Here is a 21510-nt window from a genome sequence, read left to right as displayed (position 1 = left end):
CAACCGAGAGCATATTAACAATTATTACCACTTATACTCCACCACAGTACAACAGACAGAATTTGGAACGTTTCTGAATCAGAGCTTTGCAGTGCGAGAGGGACCTAAGCCACTACGCCTTTACTCCAGAGGACTGGTACAGAGTTGTACAAAAAGCTCGAGTGAAGAGCTTTTATGATGTGCAGAGGATGACCAAGGAAGATTTTCGAGATTTGCAGGCAGCAACTGCAAATATAGCTAAGAAACATACGTGCAAAATTTCGCAATATTTCTGTCCTGAAGACCGAAGCCAGAAAGTCTGATATTATGCAATTTAAGGAAAACTACTCTTCGTTGTTTTTTTTTTTTGTGAGGAAATTAAGGTCTTGAACAAAAATACTGGGCGACCTCGGAAACATAGATCATCATCAGATTTCAACCGCATCACAGCGTGTTCACGCTTACAAAATGCGGAGTGCTTTTAAAGAAATGGAAGAAAGATTGCTGCTGTAAAAAACAGGGACTTGATGTTCTTGCTCGTTGCATCCTTGAAAAACGTCATACGGTGTACTATGCCATCAACCAGACAGTCGTGGTGGAAATAGCGAGGAGGTGGATCATCCAGACCGTTGAAAGTGAGTATGGTTTTCGATAAATGACGGCTGCTCAGAGTCGATGGGACTTGTGTCCCATACATTATTAGTAACCAATAAATGTAACGAGAAATACATGTTGAAGTAAATCTGAACTCAACCACATTTTACAACAAGTAATAGGCGAAAACCGGACTGTTGTAAAACTAACCCCTTTCTTAAATTTCATTTTTCAGGTTTGCAGCTGAAATTTTTCTGATAAGTAATGGATATTATAGTATGATTTCAATCTTTTTTTATTTTTTGGACTATAATTAGTTGTTTATGGACATAACGGTTACCTGTTTATATGCAATAAAGGCAAACGCAAAACTCAAAAATCTCAGTTCAGCGTCTGTGTGAGTTAGCTCCCTCTTGCATTCGGGTACACAAATGTCCATTTCCTGCAATTCCCTTCGCAATATTCCCTCGAAAACTGATTGAAGTGGACCTGAATTCACTGATACAAGTAATTCCTATTTGATTTGAACCCGATTTTCAAAATAAGGTGTGACACCCGTCTCCAATCGGTGTCTGGTAGGATCTTTCTCCGAGTACATGACTGGAGCCAAGTTAGATGGTTGCGAGTGGTACGTCTTGAAAAGATGTACGACAGTCTGTGTTGATGCAACAACAAATTGGCCAGTTTTATTAAAGATGCAGTATTAGGCACGTCTAAGCATGATATCTCCTTTCCGCCACTTTATCACGTCTCTGTCTCCACACTGGGCGCTGTGTTGATTCCATACGACTGACTGCCGCAGCACTGCTATACTTTACGTCACCCGTGGAGTGTCACACGACTGTCTGGTACCATTTCTGCTCCATCTAGAACTCTCAAAAGCGACCAGTAAGGTCCTTTAAGGGGGTGACTCATATTTTGTCTGGGGAGCTTAGGTCTTCTAAACCACGAAATCGGAAGGCGAAAAACTCGATTTTGCTTATGTTTTCCTGCACACAGGAGGTTTGATAAACTAAAATGAATTACTCGTTACTGAAAGACCAAGCGAGGTGGCACTGTGGTTAAGACTCTACAGCCGGCTGCTGTGACCGAGCGGTTCTAGGCACTTCAGTCCGGAAACGCGCTGCTGCTACGGTCGCAGGTTCGAATCCTGCCTCGGGCATGGATATGTGTGATGTCCTTAAGCTAGTTAGGTTTAAGAAGTTCTACGTCCAGGGGACTGATGACCTCAGATGTTAAATCCCATAGTGCTTAGAACCATTTAATTTTTAAGACTCTACACTTACGCTCGGGAGGACGTCGGTTCTAATACCCTTCACTCGTCCAGACCCGGATGTCCGTGGTTTCCGTAAATAGCTTACTGAGAAAGCCAGGATAGTTCGTCTGATAAAAGCACGACCGATTACTTTCCCCATTATTCCCCAATCCAAGCTTGTGCTCCGTCCGTAATGACGTCGTCGATGGGACGTTGACACTTTGAATCCCATGCCCGTAATATTACGTTGCTCTCAATATTGGAAAGAAAGACATTATGGCCATGGAATTATTTCCAATATTGGATACAGTGTAATATTGCAGGCAAGGCACTCTAAGTGTTAAACCCTAATTTTCCTTCTTACGTTACTGAAATGTACATTCGTATGAACATAGTCTCTTTATTGTGAGATTGACTGACAAATAATCAAAACCTAGTATTTAATCTCTCCCAAACTTTGAGGTTGTTAGAGACGGAGTGCGCATTAGACAAGAACATTAGCCGTTGCTACTTCGAAGGAGCCATCCAAGTAGGCCCATGAAGTGATTTATGGACGTCTAGCTAATGGAGAGCATTTCTCAGTTTTTTAAATTGCGTTTTCGCTACGTCAGAAGTGACTACTAAAACTCTTCCGCCACTAACAACAGTGGAATACGAAACAACCAATCGTCTTCTCGTTGCGTAACGACGGCTAGGAGTATTTTTTTCCAAGTTAGCTTAAATAGGAAACAAATCCGTCCGACAAAGTGGGCTGCTGACTATTTCAGACGAGACACCCATGCGCGCGGCTCCCTTCGTCGGAGGTTCGAGTCCTCTCTCGGGCATGGGTGTGTGTGTGTGTGTGTGTGTGTGTGTGTGTGTGTGTTGTCCTTAGTGTAAGTTAGTTTCAGTTAGGTCAAGTAGTGCGTAAGCTTAGGGACCGATTACCTCAGCAGTTTGGCTCCATAAGACCTTACCACAAATTTCCAAATTTTCCGAGACACCCAGTGACAAAGAAATCGACGAGAAACACGAAAGTTGTGAAAATGACGTAACCGGTCGTACTGAATCTATATGAACGTAAAAATAACTAAAATAATCAAAGAGCTGAACATCGCTCACATCTTACAACGCCCTACACAGCCATCTAGAGTCCTCTGAGTTTTCACTTTTTGTACGAGTTCGATGTACGAGAGCGTGCTGAAAACTAATGCCTCCGAATTTTTCACGTGAAAACTCTTGAACCGTTTCTAAATAACACAACGTTATTAACGTTATACGTATTTATTCTTCATAACTACGTATCTGCAGCCCTCTGTAGTTAGAGGGGTCCGAAATGTAATGTTTGACACGGCGGTGTACAACCTAACTATGTCGGTGCGTGAGAAGCGGCGTACTGTACATGAGTTTGGAGCTCAAAGTGTTCGTTCACAGATGGAGTACCCTTTCCTTCAGTGTGCCAATGACAGACCACACCTGAGCGATGCGTCATTTGCAACAGTCTTGGCTTCACTGTCATCGACAGTCCTCCATACGGTCCCGACTTGGTCCCATCCGATCTTCATCTGTTTCCAAAACTTAAAGAACACCTTCGGGGACTTCACTTTGATAGTGGTGAAGCGTTGCATGCAGCGGTGACGTTTTCGCTCCGTCCAACATTCTACTGCGGCAGTATCAACGAAATGGTCTCTCGTTGAGGGAAATGTGTTCGCCGCCAGGCTGACTGTGTTGAGAAGTAAGCTTGTAAACATCAAAATAAAAATATAGAGTGTTAATGAAGTCTCATTTAAAAAGCTTTAAAAGTTTTCATTGTAACAACTGGAAGATATTACTTTTCAGCACACCCTCGAACATCCAGTGGTACGGATTCGACAGCGCCGATTACTGGCCTAGATTTCTTTTATGTTGTTTTTGTTGTTGTTGTTGTTGTTGTGGTCTTCAGTCCTGAGACTGGTTTGATGCAGCTCTCCATGCTACTCTATCCTGTGCAAGCTTCTTCATCTCCCAGTACCTACTGCAACCTACATTCTTCTGAATCTGCTTAGTGTATTGGCTCTGAGCACTATGGGACTTAACATCTATGGTCATCAGTCCCCTAGAACTTAGAACTATTTAAACCTAACTAACCTAAGGACATCACACAACACCCAGTCATCAGCTTAGTGTATTCATCTCTTGATCTGCCTCTACGATTTTTAACCTCCACGCTGCCTTCCAATACTAAATTGATGATCCTTGATGCCTCAAGCCATGCCCTACCAACCGATCCCTTCTTCTAGTCAAGTTGTGCCACAAACTAGTCTTCTCCCCAATTCTATTCAATACCTCCTCATTAGTTACGTGATCTACCCATCTAATCTTCAGCATTCTTCTGTTGCACCACATTTCGAAAGCACCTGTTCTCTTCTTGTCCAAACTATTTATCGTCCATGTTTCACTTCCATACATGGCTACACTCCATACAAATACTTTCAGAAACGACTTCCTGACACTTAAATCTATTACTCGATGTTAACAAATTTCTCTTCTTCAGAAACGCTTTCATTGCCATTGCCAGTCTACATTTGATATCCTCTCTACTTCGACCATCATCAGTTATTTTACTCCCCAAATAGCAATACTCCTTTACTACTTTAAGTGTCTCATTTCCTAATCTAATTCCCTCAGCATTACCCGACTTAATTCGACTACATTCCATTGTCCTCGTTTTTCTTTTGTTGACGTTCATCTTATATCCTCCTTTCAAGACACTGTATATTCCGTTCAACAGCTCTTCCAAGTCCTTTGCTGTCTCAGCCAGATTTACAATGTCATCGGCGAACCTCAAAGTTTTTATTTCTTCTCCCTGGATTTTAATGCCTACTCCGAATTTTTCATTTGTTTCCTTTACTGCTTGCTCAATATACAGATTGAATAACATCAGGGATAGGCTACAACCCTGTCTCACTCGCTTCCCAACCACTGCTTCCCTTTCATGCCCCTCGACTCTTATAACTGCCACCTGGTTTCCGTACAAATTGTAAATAGCCTTTCGCTCAATGTATTTTACCACTGACACCTTCAGAATTTGAAAGAGAGTATTCCAGTCAACATTGTCAAAAGTTTTCTCTATGTCTACAAATGCTAGGAACGTAGGTTTGCCTTTCCTTAATCTATTTTCTAATACAAGTCGTAGGGTCAGTATTGCCTCACGTGTTCCAACATTTCTACGGAATTCAAACTGATCTTCCCCGAGGTCGGCTTCTACCAGTTTTTCCATTCGTCGGTAAAGAATTCGCGTTAGTATTTTGCAGCCGTGGCTCATTAAACTGATAGTTCGGTAATTTTCACATCTGTCAACACCTGCTTTCTTTGGGATTGCAGTTATGTTATCTGCATAATATTCCAGGCGTGGCCCACGAGCCGGACTCCCAGCTCCTGTTCTGTCAGTAGCGACCTCTCTTGCTCTGAAACCATCAGATAAGCACTCCTGCTTACCTTGCTGCACTAGCACTTCGCGAAGAAAGGATGTTCTGTAGAAATGACTAAGCCATAGCCTAGGGAATTATTTGCAGAACGTGAAGGCTGTTCGTGTGTGGACAGTTCATTCGATAAGATTACTGTCTCCGAAAGCAAGAATCCAGTTTTAATCTATCTCTTAAGTTTCAAAGATAGAGCGTACTCCGGTACTGAATCAAATATTCATTCTGGTATCCAAGTCTCGTCCAACTGATACAGTAACCAAATATTTAATGTTTTCGAATTCAATAAATTCTCGAGCTTCGTAATTAGCACCATTAAAATTACCAATGATCGTCATGTATCGGCCTGCAAATAAAAGTGTATGGGAATTGTAAATCATCTGTTTGCAAGTCCATTTTGCTGTCCATTCTTTTTTCCTTTATTTCATTCAGCTCCATTGCCGGATTCCAAAATGGATGCAAAGACTCAGGCGACGACCTGATAGAAATTGGATAAATGAGATTAGAAAACATGCAGGAGAAAACATAGTAATGAATGGAAAAATTTTCGGGAGGCCTTTGTACATTAGTAGATGTCAAATGGCTGATGCTGATTATAATGACAATGATGTCGATGACAATGATGAAGATGGCGACGACGACGACGATGACGAGTATCAAGCTCTCTGACGACCCGCTTTTGGTGAAACTTCGTGTAGTGCGAATCGATATCGATTTATATGCTACTGCAAGCTAAATAGTAGAATGTTATGTAGACCTTATCTAGTTGGCATTTCAATAGACACAGAACAAATTCAGAAACGCTCTCCTAGGATGTGTAGCCCGCGCCAATTGTAACAGAAACGCTGTGGAAGCTTAAATGAAAACCCTTGGGAAATAAACCAAGTACTCTGTTGGGTAACTTTAGAGAAGCTCTCTTCGAAGAAGACCGTGCTATTTATTTCTCGCTTAAGGATCATGAGAATATGGAAACAAACGTCAGGGTGCTTACGGAGGCATAGAGATAATTGTTTCTCCTTCGAAAAATATGCGTATCAAGCTGCTACTGGTGGGAAGTACTCTTTATTGTGCACTACATACCGCATGGTGGATATGAAATACCATTCTCTATATTTTCGAAATTTAACTGTGCGTATGCGTTGTCCGCAATGACGAATGTGATTTGTTTTTGAGGAAGGAATGACGGAACAGCCCAGCATCCCTTTATAAGTGCCTAAAACTATGTAGTACGGCAGACCAACGATCGTTAGCGAACACCCTGCAAACGACGCGAGATTGACTCATCTCGCCTTTTAGGAGGCCAGCCAACTCGCTACTCGCGGAAACTTCAGCACTATGAGCGCTTGCATTTTCTTCGTTTGCTATTTCCCAAAACACTAATCACCTCTTGCGCTACAGCCCAGCTTCTGTAATCAAGCAAAATTTTGCAGACATCGATTTTCAATTAAGTGAAACCTAAAAGAAAGAAGCAACTAACAAACTGCCTGGCTTAAACACTGCAAGCGCCTTATGATTCTGCTTGCAATGATAAGGATACGAACAGGAAATTAAACACATTAAGAAACCTTCTTCCAGTCAGTTCCCACGGAAGTACAATTCGGAATACTGATAAAACGCGGCAACTAGAATGAGAGGTTATGTAGCGGGGAGATCGCTGCACTGTAATCGATAGTGTAAGCAGGAGAGCGTGGCAGTCGGGTGATGAGTGTCCGGCAGTCAGTCAGCAGCACGTGTGGTGCGCGTGTGCCCGCTGTTTTGCGTAATGGCACCGTACTGCGCTGCCAGGAATGCACAGCCGGCAGAGTTCGCAGGCGCGGGACAGCAACCCGCGCAGCCGCCGGCGGCAGCGGTGGACACACGCGTCAGGGGATGGATGTACGTGGTAATTACTTCCGGCTCGCTTAACTGCTATCAGGTGCTTCGCAGTATGAAGGTCGATTCACACGCGACGTCACGTCCCATCGTTGCCTAGTACTGGAAGGTGAAAGTGACACTGAGGACGGCCGTTTGCCTTTTGAAAAGTCGTGATATTGCCTCAGCAATTTGGCAGTAATCTATCTGGTCAAAAGTATCCGGCACCACTGTGTAACACCGAACTGAATACTACCTGCTACGGGAGGCAGACAAGTCCGAATAAAAGGAGGTGTGGAGTACTATGCTGTCAATAGAGGACTAGTAACACCAGGTCAGGGAGTGCCCAGTGACTTTGAACATGGCTTAGTCATTGTACCGGGTGATCAAAAAGTCAGTATAAATTTGAAAACTGAATAAATCACGGAATAATGTAGTTAGAGAGGTACAAATTGGCATACATTCTTGGAATGGCATGGGGTTTCATTAGAACCAAAAAAATACAAACTGTAAGTAGGCTGTTTAGGTTTTTTTATTGGTAACGTCACCTCTGTATGAAAATCACTGGCTGTGCTGTGTGCAGTCTGTGGCTGCTTTGCATTGTTGTAATACTCGCCATTGTAGTGTTAGGCAGTTGGATGTGAACAGCGCGTAGCGTTGCGCAGTTGGAGGTGAGCCGCCAGCAGTGGTGGATGTGGGGAGAGAGATGGCGGAGTTTTGTAATTTGTCATGAACTGCTATATATATTATGACTTTTGATGATACTAAGGTAAATACATTGTTTGTTCTCTATTAATATCTTTCATTTGCTAACTATCCCTATCAGTAGTTAGTGCCTTCCGTAGTTTGAATCTTTTATTTAGCTGGCAGTAGTGGCTCGCTGTACTGCAGTAGTTCGAGTAATGAAGATTTTTGTGAGGTAAGTGATTTCTGAAAGGTATAGTTTAATGTTACTCAGGGCCATTCTTTTGCAGGGATTTTTGAAAGTCAGATTGCGTTGCGCTAAAAATATTGTATGTCAGTTTAAGCACAGTCTTATATAATTGTTCAAAGGGGACGTTTCAAAACATTCAAAAAATGTCCGACACATGGCGTTTCATCTGATCAGAATAGCAATAATTAGCATAACAAAGTAAGACAAAGCAAAGATGATGTTCTTTACAGGTAATGCTCAATATGTCCACCATCATTCCTCAACAATAGCTGTAGTCGACGAATAATGTTGTGAACAGCACTGTTAAGCATGTCCGGAGTTATGGTGAGGCATTGGCGCCGGATGTTGTCTTTCAGCATCCCTAGAGATGTCGGTCGATCACGATACACTTGCGACTTCAGGTAACCCCAAAGCCAATAATCGCACGGACTGAGGTCTGGAGGCCTGGGAGGCAAAAGCATGACGAAAGTGGCGGCTGGCACACGATCATAACCAAACGAAGCGCGCAAGAGATCTTTCACCCGTCTAGCAATACTTTGTTTTTTTTGGGTTCTAATAAAACCCCATGTCACTCCAAGCACGTGTGTCAATTTTTACCTCTCTGTCTACATTATTCCGTGTTTTATTAAGTTTTCAAAGTTATACTGACTTTTTGATCACCTGGTATATCACCCGAGTCACAAACCTCCAGCGACATTCATTTCTTCTGAAGCTAACCAAATCGAACTTCGTGATCCGATTTTTAAATGAAGACGAGAAGGAAGAACCACAACGAAAGTAAGTTCAGGCACACATCCATACTGGCAGACATGGACCGCCGAGCACTGTTGAAAACCGCATGAAATCAGAGGAAGGAATCACTCATGAGTTCCAAAGTACGCCAGAATTGCAGCTAGCAAAAATGCTGTTCATAGGAAGGTACAAAGAATGCTTTACACTAGGAGAACAGGTCCTTGTAAGTCACAACCTCTGTCGACATTGGACAGTCGATAGCTGGGCACGTTGACATGGGGTGATGACTCACGGTATACACTTGACAATGCTGTCGAAGGGATTGGATTTGGCCAATGCCTTGCCAACATTACCTAGCAACACATATGGTCCCAGGAGTTAAGTACAGAGGAGGCGGTAATGGGGTATGGGAGTGATTTTCTTGGTTAGGTGGTGGTCTCCTTATAGCTCTTGAGTAAACATTAAGTGCGAAAGGATATGAATACATTTTACAGCATTGCGTACCGTTCAGAGACAATGATTGTTTGTATCAGAGTGGCAAGAAGCAAGTCTGAGGCTGTTGGCTCATACGGAGGCATGTAGACAGGCGTTTTCCCTCGCTCTATTTTCAAGTGGAACAGAAAAGGAAATAGCTAGTATTGGTACATGGTACCCTCCGCCATACATCAAACGGTCGCTTGAGGATTATACAGGGTCATTCAGGTGTCCTACCGATTTCGTTTCATGCAGCCCGCAATGTTACATCTGGCTTTCAAGGCCCACTCACGAGGTTTACAGATTCTTTCACTCACTACGCGCGAACTACTAGTATTACAAAAAATGAACGGTACTTATTTGTAGGAAATTTAATGTTGTTAAATTTTGTATCGGAATTCGTTTTCGCTCGAGGTCACGGCTTTCGAATCATTCAAGCAAAACGTACAAAAGTGACCTCCAAAGGCAACTCCACCACCACAGTCATCCCTCACCAGACGGTATATTTAGCATCTTTTTTGTGGCACGCCCTCCTGCCAATGAACAAAAATTTACGACTACACGAACCATTCCTGATATTCGACTTTTCTTGGTCTCTAGTGGGTTCAAATGGCTCTGAGCACTATGGGACCTAACTTCTAAGGTCATCAGTCCCCTAGAACTTAGAACTACTTAAACCTAACTAACCTAAGGACATCACACACATCCATGCCCGAGGCAGGATTCGAACCTGCGACCGTAGCGGTCGCGCGGTTCCAGACTGTAGCGCCTAGAACCGAACATGAACAAAAGCAAAGCGAGGACAATGGAATGTAGTCGAATTAAGTCGGGTGATGCTGAGAGGATTAGATTATGAAATGAAATGGCTCTGAGCACTATGGGACTTAACGTCTGAGGTCATTAGTCCCCTAGAACTTATAACTACTTAAACCAAACCAACCTACGGACATCACACAGGTCCATGCCCGATACAGGATTAGAACCTACGGCCGAAGCGCTCCCGCGTTTCCAGACTGAAGCGCCTAGAACCGCTCGTCCACACCAGCCGGCTTAGATTAGGAAATAAGACACTTAAAGTAGTAGATGTGTTTTGCTATTTGGGGAGCAAAATAACTGATGATGTTCGAAGTAGAGAGGATGTAAAATGTAGACTGGCAATGTCTAGGAAGGCGTTTCTAAAGAAGAGAAATTTGTTAACATCGAGTATAGATTTAAGTGTCAGGAAGTCGTTTCTGAAAGTATTTGTATGGAGCGTAGCCATGTATGGAAGTGAAACATGGACGATAAAGTTTGGACAAGAAGAGAATAGAAGCTTTCGAAATGTGGCGCTACAGAAGAATGCTGAAGATTAGATGGGTAGATCACATGAGGAGGTACTGAATAAAATTGGGGGAGAAGAGAAATTTGTGATCGGTGGGCAGGACATGTTTTGAGGCATCAAGGGATCGCCAATTTAGCATTGGAGGGCAGCATGGAGGGTAAAAATCACATAGGGAGACCAAGACATCAATACACTAAGCAGATTCGGGAGGATGTAGGTTGCAGTGGGTACTCGGAGATGAAGAAGCTTGCGCAGGACTGAGTACCATGGAGAGCTGCATCAAACCAGTCTCTGGACTGAAGACCATAACAACAACAAAAACCAAAACAACAGAACACTTTACTGCTGCACACGATTTGAATCACTTCATTGTCTGCAAGAAGATAACTCAAAACTTTCATAAGTTCATTCAGCGTCATTTCTGAGTCCAAATCGGATTCTAGGACATCATGCTGACTGAATAGAGCGTGGTAAAGAAAGGCTCCAAAGTATCTCTGTAAAAATCTGCCTTCCAGTTTTCCATATATAACACTCAGGAATACGACTCTGAAATAGTTATTAGTAGAATGGACAAATTAGTGTTTCATTTCTTAACCTTAGTTAGGTTTTTTAGGTTAGATGGCCTTGGGCAAGTACAGAAAGGGCAACAGCCTCAACGGGTGCAGGGCAAAGTCAGGACATGCGGGGACCAAGCAGCCATCGGTATTGTAATTGTAAACTGTCGAAGCTGCGTTGGTAAAGTACCAGAACTTCAAGCGCTGATAGAAAGCACCGAAGCCGAAATCGTTATAGGTACAGAAAGCTGGTTGAAGCCAGAGATAAATTCTGCCGAAATTTTTACAAAGGTACAGACGGTGTTTAGAAAGGATAGATTGCATGCAACCGGTGGTGGAGTGTTCGTCGCTGTTAGTAGTAGTTTATCCTGCAGTGAAATAGAAGTGGATAGTTCCTGTGAATTATTCTGGGTGGAGGTTACACTCAACAACCGAGCTAGGTTAATAATTGGCTCCTTTTACCGACCTCCCGACTCAGCAGCATTAGTGGCAGAACAACTGAGAGAAAATTTGGAATACATTTCACATACATTTTCTCAGCATGTTATAGTCTTAGGTAGAGATTTCAATTTACCAGACATAGACTGGGACAGGTGGTAGGGACAGAGCATCGAGTGACATTATACTGAGTGCGCTATCCGAAAATTACCTCGAGCAATTAAACAGAGAACCGACTCGTGGAGATAACATCTTGGACCTACTGATAACAAACAGACCCGAACTTTTCGACTCTGTATGTACAGAACAGGGAATCAGTGATCATAAGGCCGTTGCAGCATCCCTGAATATGGAAGTTAGTAGGAATATAAAAAAAGGGAGGAAGGTTTATCTGTTTAGCAAGAGTAATAGAAGGCAGATTTCAGACAACCTAACAGATCAAAACGAAAATTTCTGTTCCGACACTGACAATGTTAAGTGTTTATGGAAAAAGTTCAAGGCAATCGTAAAATGCGTTTTAGACAGGTACGTGCCGAGTAAAACTGTGAGGGACGGGAAAAACCCACCGTGGTACAACAACAAAGTTAGGAAACTACTGCGAAAGCAAAGAGAGCTCCACTCCAAGTTTAAACGCAGCCAAAACCTCTCAGACAAACAGAAGCTAAACGATGTCAAAGTTAGCGTAAGGAGGGCTATGCGTGAAGCGTTCATTGAATTCGAAAGTGAAATTCTATGTACCGACTTGACAGAAAATCCTAGGAAGTTCTGGTCTTACGTTAAATCAGTAAGTGGCTCGAAACAGCATATCCAGACACTCCGGGATGATGATGGCATTGAAGCAGAGGATGACACGCGTAAAGCTGAAATACTAAATACCTTTTTCCAAAGCTGTTTCACAGAGGAAGACCGCACTGCAGTTCCTTCTCTAAATCCTCGCACAAACGAAAAAATGGCTGACATCGAAATAAGTGCCCAAGGAATAGAAAAGCAACTGGAATCACTCAACAGAGGAAAGTCCACTGGACCTGACGGGATACCAATTCGATTCTACACAGAGTACGCGAAAGAACTTGCCCCCCTTCTAACAGCCGTGTACTGCAAGTCTTTAGAGGAACGGAAGGTTCCAAATGATTGGAAAAGAGCACAAGTAGTCCCAATCTTCAAGAAGGGTCGTCGAGCAGATGCGCAAAACTATAGACCTACATCTCTGACGTCGATCTGTTGTAGAATTTTAGAACATGTTTTTGCTCGAGTATCATGTTGTTTTTGGAAACCCAGAATCTACTATGTAGAAATCAACATGGATTCCGGAAACAGCGATCGTGTGAGACCCAACTCGCTTTATTTGTTCATGAGACCCAGAAAATATTAGATACAGGTTCCCAGGTAGATGCTATTTTTCTTGACTTCCGGAAGGCGTTCGATACAGTTCCGCACTGTCGCCTGATAAACAAAGTAAGAGCCTACGGAATATCAGACCAGCTGTGTAGCTGGATTGAAGAGTTTTTAGCAAACAGAACACAGCATGTTGTTATCAATGGAGAGATGTCTACAGACGTTAAAGTAACCTCTGGCGTGCCACAGGGGAGTGTTATGGGACCATTGCTTTTCACAATATATATATATAAATGATCTAGTAGATAGTGTCGGAAGTCCCATGCGGCTTTTCGCGGATGATGCTGTAGTATACAGAGAAGTTGCAGCATTAGAAATTGTAGCGAAATGCAGGAAGATCTGCAGCGGATAGGCACTTGGTGCAGGGAGTGGCAACTGACCCTTAACATAGACAAATGTAATGTATTGCGAATACATAGAAAGAAGGATCCTTTATAGTATGATTATATGATAGCGGAACAAACACTGGTAGCAGTTACTTCTGTAAAATATCTGGGAGTATGCGTGCGGAACGATTTGAAGTGGAATGATCATATAAAATTAATTGTTGGTAAGGCGAGTACCAGGTTGAGATTCATTGGGAGAGTCCTTAGAAAATGTAGCCCATCAACAAAGGAGGTGGCTTACAAAACACTCGTTCGACCTATACTTGAGTATTGCTCCTCAGTGTGGGATCCGTACCAGATCGGGTTGACGGAGGAGATAGAGAAGATCCAAAGAAGATCGGCGCGTTTCGTCACAGGGTTATTTGGTAACCGTGATAGCGTTACGGAGATGTTTAACAAACTCAAGTGGCAGACTCTGCAAGAGAGGCGCTCTGCATCGCGGTGTAGCTTGCTCGCCAGGTTTCGAGAGGGTGCGTTTCTGGATGAGGTATCGAATATATTGCCTCCCCCTACTTATACCTCCCGAGGAGATCACGAATGTGAAATTAGAGAGATTAGAGCGATTAGAGCGCGCACGGAGGCTTTCAGACAGTCGTTCTTCCCGCGAACCATACGCGACTGGAACAGGAAAGGGAGGTAATGACAGTGGCACGTAAAGTGCCCTCCGCCACACACCGTTGGGTGGCTTGCGGAGTATCAATGTAGATGTAGATGTAGATGCTAAATAATGTTCATGTCTGGGGAGATTGGTGGCCAGCAGAAGTGTTTAAATTCAGAAGAGTATTCCTGGAGCCACTCTGTAGCAATCCTGGACGAGTGGGGGTCGCATTGCCCGTCCGCCGGAATGCACAATGGGAATGTGCATGTGATCAGACACGATGCTTACGTACGTGTCACCTGTCAGAGCCGTGTCTAGACCTATCAGGGGTCCCATGTCACCCCAACTGCACATGCCCAACTCCATTACAGAGCCTCCATCAGCTTGATCAGTTACCTGCTGACATGCACGGCCCATGGATTCATGAGGTTGTTTCCATACTCGTACACGTCTATCCGCTCGATACAATCTGAAACGTGACGACCAGGCAACATGTTTCCAGGCATCAACAGTCCAATGTCGGAGCCGCGCTGAGTGGCCACGCGGTTTGAGGCGTCATGTCACGGACTGCACGGCCCCTCCCGCCGGAGGTTCGAGTCCTCCCTCGCGAATGGGCGTGTGTTGTTCTTAGCATAAGTTACTTTAAGTTAGATTAAGTAGTGTGTAAGTGTAGGGTTCAAATGGTTCAAATGGCTCTGAGCACTATGGGACTTAACATCTATGGTCATCAGTCCACTAGAACTTAGAACTACTTAAACCTAACTAATCTAAGGACATCACACAACACCCAGTCATCACGAGGCAGAGAAAATCCCTGACCCCGCCGACGGGCCCAGGCGAAGTGCAAAACTTTGTGCCGTGCAGTCATCAAGTGTACACGAGTGGGCCTTCGGTTCCGAAAACTCGTATCGATGATGTTTCGTTGAACGGTTCGCACTGTGGCACTTGTTGGTGGCCCTGCACTGAAATCTGCAGCAATTTTCTGATGGGTTGCACTTCTGTCACATTGAACGGTTCTCTTCAGTCGTCGCTGGTCCTCTTCTTGCAGCATCTTTTTCAGGCTGTAGCGATGTCGGTGACTGATAGTTTTACCGGATTTCTGATGTCCACGGTACACTCGTGAAATGGTCGTATGGGAAAATCTCACTTCTACGCTAGATCGGAGATGGTGTGTCCCATCGCTCGTGCGCCGACTATAAAAAAAAAAGTGGTTCAAATGGCTCTGAGCACTATGGGACTCAACTGCTGAGGTCATTAGTCCCCTAGAACTTAGAACTAGTTAAACCTAACTAACCTAAGGACATCACAAACATCCATGCCCGAGGCAGGATTCGAACCTGCGACCGTAGCGGTCTTGCGGTTCCAGACTGCAGCGCCTTTAACCGCACGGCCACTTCGGCCGGCCCCGACTATAACACCACGTCCAAACTCACTTAAATCTTGATAACCTGCCATTGTGTCAGCAGTAACCGATGTAACAACTGCGTCAGGTACATGTTGTCTTATATATGCGTTGCCGACCGCTACGCTGTATTCTGCCTGTTTACATATCTCTGTAGTTGAATACGCATGCCTGTACCAGTTTCTTTGCTGCTTCAGTTTATAAATCAGGGGCAATCAAGAGTACACGATATATATAAAGTCTCCGTCAGTAAAGAGACAGTATTTCGTTTATTTATCGAGACGAACATCATAGTTCTCACTCATGTAATGGGCCGTTTTAGACGTTACCTTAAACTGTATGGCAATGTATGCCCACGAGCTTTTTTATGCTGCAGCATTGGCGGGATCTTTTTAATCTCTTCTTTTACAATATCGCTTGTTTGTTCGTTTTTCTCGTTTTAGTTTTTCTTGTTTACAGACGTGCCGATGACTGTAGCTTACAGTCGGATTGTGATTAGAAATTGTGGTCTTAGTCTGGGTAAACAAAAGAGAAAGATTTATTTTATCAGTCATGAGATTTCCCAAATAACACTATTTGACATTTTACAAAAAAATAATGTATCTCACAGTGTTGCAGTTCCCTGAAGTTTGCAGAGAGATATTTGTAGGGAATACATGGTTTCCAGTCTATTGGTAAGTGATAATTTTCCTGATGACGCGTTAGACGTGTTATTCTTCTTGTATCGGCAATTACGTGTCGTGACGACCGTAATTTCTAGTGTACGAAACCAGGTCACGGAATGTACAAAAATCATTGCTGGAGTAATGGAACAACTCCCCACGGAAACCGCGTATATTTTTGTTACAACAGATATCAGTGGCTGTGGAGAAGAGTCTTTATCATACTTCATGCAGGACATGGGTAGACATGCTTGGAAGGGTTGTCTCAACCGCCGAAGTGGTTCGCCAGTATTCTGAGATACCAGATATTGTGTACCACTTCATCGTGTTGCACAGTGACCAACGTTACGATGCTCTGCTTTAAAGCAGCTTCCAAATAGCATGGAGTAAGACAGTGGATTTCATTTATGGGCTTCCCGTAATTTACTGCTTTGTGAAGTAGTATGTCTCTTCCGAATTGATGTCATAGTCGCTGAGCTCATGCGTCACACAACATCCGGTGCCTGCTATCTCAGGTACACAGCATGGAAGCCACGAGTCCAGGACGTCACGCTGGCTCAATACAATCTGGTAAAGTACTAAACTTAAGTTGATACTTTTTTATTAATAAGGGTAATATCGAAATGTACCGCAGCACTTGCGAGCAATTAAAATAATCGGATTAGCTCCACTACGATTGAAACTTCAAAGCATTCTCTGATATTAAGATGACGCTTCGTCGTGATATTTAAAGCCATTCCAATATTTATGCAATGAAAAGAAGTGTTAATTCTAAATAAAGCAGCTTATTCTCCCGGATTAATAAAAGTCACGAGAAGTTCGGGAGAGAAATACGGTTGTCTTCAGAGAGAGGGACAGCGCTTCGGAAGTGAAACGCTGAGAGGAACACGCAAGCAGCTGGTGTGACGCAAGAGCCTCTTGCAACATCGTAACGGCACTATCAGTATCCAAAGCCGGGCTACAGATGCTGTCAAGGTCCCATGGTGTAATGGTTAGCACTCTGGACTTTGAATCCAGCGATCCGAGTTCAAATCTCGGTGGGACCTAAAATTTTAAGAGAGAGTTGTAGCAGCAGGGTGCTTTCATAGTGCCATTCATGTATTCTTCAAGGTAAATTAAACGAATAGTATTGAATATCGTTTGCGACTTGAATGAAAAGGTCCGATACAGTATGATGTTTAAAGCAAACTGTGAACAGCTGGTAAGCCACGTGTGGAAAAAGAGGAACATAACATGACGACATATTACAGTATCTGAACTTTTGTACCAACTATGTCGTTGATCGGCTGCCTGAAAACTTTAATAAATTTGAATCAGTAGGATGGGAAGAAACAGGGTGAGGAGCATTTGAGTTGAAATTCTTTAACAGAGTGACCACAAGGATTACACTCACGTTTTGATGGTTCCTAAAGTCTGCAATACACAGCTAGCGAAAGAATGAAGCACATTCTTTACCGCGCCTCGATATTATAACTGGTCTGTACACTAAAATGTGCACTATGTCTACTAGCTGACTTACGCTGCAGGTGTTCTACCCAACATCTCTTCAGTCGATAGTTTAATCCTTCGTTCCTCGCGTAATACCTGCTCAGTTATTCTCCACACCAAACGAGTAACCAGAATATCTGTTCATAAGACAGAAAAGTAATCACTCTTGGGCAAGTGGAGGCATCTTTCATGACGATTTACGGAATTCTACTGAATGTAAGCTTGAATCGAAATTATTTGCTGGAATCCCAGAGATGAGAGAAGATTTAGACGATGATTTAATCGAAGAAGGGTGGACGGCATTAGAAAGGAAGCAGGAGCAACGTGTACTCGAATATCTAAACATCTTAACGCACAGAGAAGAAAGGAGGAGGCCTTTAATCAACGTTATGTCCAATGGATCCTCCTCCTGAAGGTAAAATTTTCCATGTTGTCTTTTTGCAAGGGGTAGCGTAGAGAGGAAGCTCCTTCTCGCACTATGAACATAGTTGGCAGCGGTGCAGAGATCAGGAGTCCGGATCGCTGTTACCGTACAGCAAAACTGTGACACGGCCACAATGTTTATGGAACGTCCATTAATTACGCGATGCGTTTTCTTTAAAATTTGGAGCCCTCTCACCCCTCGGTGAGATTTGGTGCGATCTGGTGGGACGACCCTACCCCCACTCCCCTCACGTGAGATTTACCCCGTAGTGGGGTAAATACACGGATAAATGATTTTGTGAGCAGCTATTAAAACATTGTAATTAAAACCCATCTTTTATTTATGAAGTGTATTAATCAGTGTTTCGACACGTAACTAAAAACACCTTATTTTACGCAGGGCAACGCTGAGTCGTACTCGGAGAGACAGACTGATAGAGACAAAAGGACAAAATGGCTCCATAGAACTTGTATTAATTGTTTTGACGGATCCTTAGAAACTGCCCTTTTATTTCTATGTCGTGTACATTAGGTGATATTGAACCTTTACCTACTATTACCTTAAAGATGAAAGACAACGTTGTTTGTACCTTCCTTTCAACGGTATGATTACGTGGCTTTCAGTCTCTTGATTTAAACGATCGCTAAGAGAATTCTTATCGGTGAACAGCATAGTTTCTTCCACAGACGATTAACTTCATGCTCGCTCTTGTGTCTGCACTGCCAGCATGCCACTTAACATACGCATTATAGAAGTTACGATTGTGATAGAAGTTCATGGTGAACACAGTAACATTGGCTTTATACGCGTTCAGAATATAATGGCTGACACTCAGTGCTCTCGATCGGCGAGGCACTTACTCGTATTTCAAAGCAGCGAATCCCAGGCATGCACACGTGTAAAGCATTAGGCTTTAAAGATTGGCGAGCACTTTAATATTGTCTATACTCTGGATTAATTATACAAAACAAAACGTTTTCCAGTATAGTAATGTATATTTTATTAATCAAAAAGTTAAAGTGAGAAAGTGAGATTTACTTCCCCCCCCCCCGCCCCACGTCAACCTTTATGAGATTTGGTGAGATTTTGCTAGAACCCTCCCTCCACCTCCTCGTTCTGAGCTCACGTAATTAATTGATGTCCCCTTAGAATGACTGAAAAATTGCTTACAAACACTTAAATGATTGCAACAACCAAAATGAGAAATACTTAAATGTTTTTTGTTATGAAACTGCGTTATCACAAAACATATCTTCATAATGATTTACGTTACGACACGATAAATGTTAATTTTTATAAAAAATCTTAAATGAATGAAAGCAGTTGCTGTTAGGCTGAACAGTAATTTGACGCAAAGGCTCATACCTGGTGATAACAAAAATGGCTCTGAGCACTATGCGAGTTAACATCTGAGGTCATCAGTCGCCTAGAACTTAGAACTAATTACACGTAACTAACCTGAGGACACCACACACATCCATGCCCGAGGCAGGATTCGAACCTGCGACCGTAGCAGTCGCGCGGTTCCGGACTGAGGTCATCAGTCGCCTAGAACTTAGAACTAATTACACGTAACTAACCTGAGGACACCACACACATCCATGCCCGAGGCAGGATTCGAACCTGCGACCGTAGCAGTCGCGCGGTTCCGGACTGAGCGCCTAGAACCGCTAGACCACCGCGGCCGGCTTCAGACTTCATCCAAGTAATAGTTAGCTTCAGGAAGAAGTGAGAAACAGTAAAGATATGACAACAATAAATGGATAACAGAGTAATGTCATGAAATATTTCTATAAGAAAATATACAAGGTGACAGTTATCGAACTATATGAAATAAAATAGCCATAACTTCTAAAAGGTTTGTGTTAGGACGTTCAAGCTTTACGGTTGGCCGCGGGGCATCACGGGAATTAGTATGCGCATGCGCACGCGACTTCTTTTTGTCGACCATTTGCACGTGAAAATGTGGCGGAACAGGGTGCATGAAGGTATAGCGCTTGTGAAGGCCTAATATGCGAGCAATAACAGCCCAACTGCTGCTCAAAATAAAGTTTGCGACCGAGTTCAAACTAAAGACAACCGGTCGAAGTGTGCTATAATCAAGAATTTGATTCGCAAGTTTGAGAGAACGGGTAGTGCTCGTGATAACCGTGTTAGCAATGGCGGTCGCCTAAAAAGGGTTCAAATGGCTCTGAGCACTATGGGACTTAACTGCTAAGGTCATCAGTCGCCTAGAACTTACAACTACTTAAACCTAACTAACCTAAGGACATCACACACATCCATGCGCGAGGCAGGATTCGAACCTGCGACCGTTGCAGTCGAACGCCCAAAAAGGCTGAAAACGCCTGGAAACATCGAGAAGAAACGCGTTATGTTTCAAACCAGCTCCAGGAAATCGACCAGACGAGCTGCACAACAGGTGGCAATCAACTGGGGCGACACTGCGACAAACTGTTGTTGCAGACCTGCATCTCTTCCTATACAAAACTCAAACTCATCAGCCAGAGCGAGAGCACCAGCAGCAGCGAGTACTGTTTGTATAAAGCGTTTATTTTGCATTTTGTTTACGACCTTCCACTAAGGAAGGGATTCTATTTGTGTTTATCTGCTCTGCATAGTAACTAACAGTTCTTGATAAAACTTTACGTAGTTTTCGTGTTAGATTTCTTAGTGTTTTCTTGATCGTTTAGAACAGAAAGCGCCCTAAAACCGTCTTTTGTTTGTTTCGCGGCCGTTAGCCACTAGTCACTTGAATCAGCAGTTGTCTTGTGACAGCCAGAGCGAGAGCACCAGCAGCAGCGAGTACTGTTTGTATAAAGCGTTTTTGTACTTATTTGCTGCGCTTAGCTTTTAAATAGTTTTTCTGGGAAAACCTAGCGTAGTTTTCGCGTCTCGTATTTCAGTGAGTGTTTCTTGATTATCAGAGTAGCTCATCAGAAGATTATCTTGGGAATTTGTCACCGTATAGAGTAGGGTAAACATAGTCATGTGTAGGGACTGTGGTTGTTGTGAGCGGACGCAAGGAGAATTGGCCACTCTTCGGGGGCAGGTGGAGGCTTTGTCTGTTAGGCTCATCGAGCTTGAGGCGCAGGCGTCGGCTCGTAGTGGCGTTGGGGCAACTGTGGTGAGACCTATGCCTACTTCGGTGGCCTTGGAATCACATGGAACCCCTGATGTCGCTGCGTCTTCCGGCAGTGAGCATCTTACCGGCCAGCCATCACTCCAGGGTGAATGGCGGACAGTGGTGGGCTCGCGCGTGCCTGGCCGAAAGGCGAAGGTGGGATCTGGCCGCGTGGCAGCTGCCTTACCCCTTTCCAACAGGTACGGGGTGCTTCCTAGTGGTGATGACATCGTTTCCGAGCCACCACAGGATGCCTCGCCTGTTGGGCCAGTGGCCGATTCTCCGGCAAGGTCCCGACAGTCACAGAGGGCGGGCCTATTAGTTATAGGGAGCTCCAACGTTAGGCGGGTTATGGAGCCCCTCAGGAAAATAGCGGGTAGGTCGGGGAAGAATGCCAGTGTGCACTCGGTGTGCTTGCCGGGGGGTCTCGTCCGTAATGTGGAGGAGGCCCTTCCGGCA

At 43.7% G+C, this 21510-nt stretch overlaps 1 non-coding gene across 1 annotated transcript; it reads left to right on the top strand.

Moving 5' to 3' along the window:
• Positions 1 to 16989: 16989 nt before the first annotated feature.
• Trnaq-uug (transfer RNA glutamine (anticodon UUG)) lies at positions 16990 to 17061 on the top strand. The gene has a single exon. It is a non-coding gene; the product is annotated as a tRNA-Gln (tRNA).
• Positions 17062 to 21510: the final 4449 nt, after the last annotated feature.

This window comes from Schistocerca serialis, chromosome 2 (assembly GCF_023864345.2).
Source record: "Schistocerca serialis cubense isolate TAMUIC-IGC-003099 chromosome 2, iqSchSeri2.2, whole genome shotgun sequence".
Classification (NCBI taxonomy): Eukaryota; Metazoa; Arthropoda; class Insecta; order Orthoptera; family Acrididae; genus Schistocerca; species Schistocerca serialis.
This window is presented reverse-complemented; position numbering and strand designations above follow the sequence as displayed.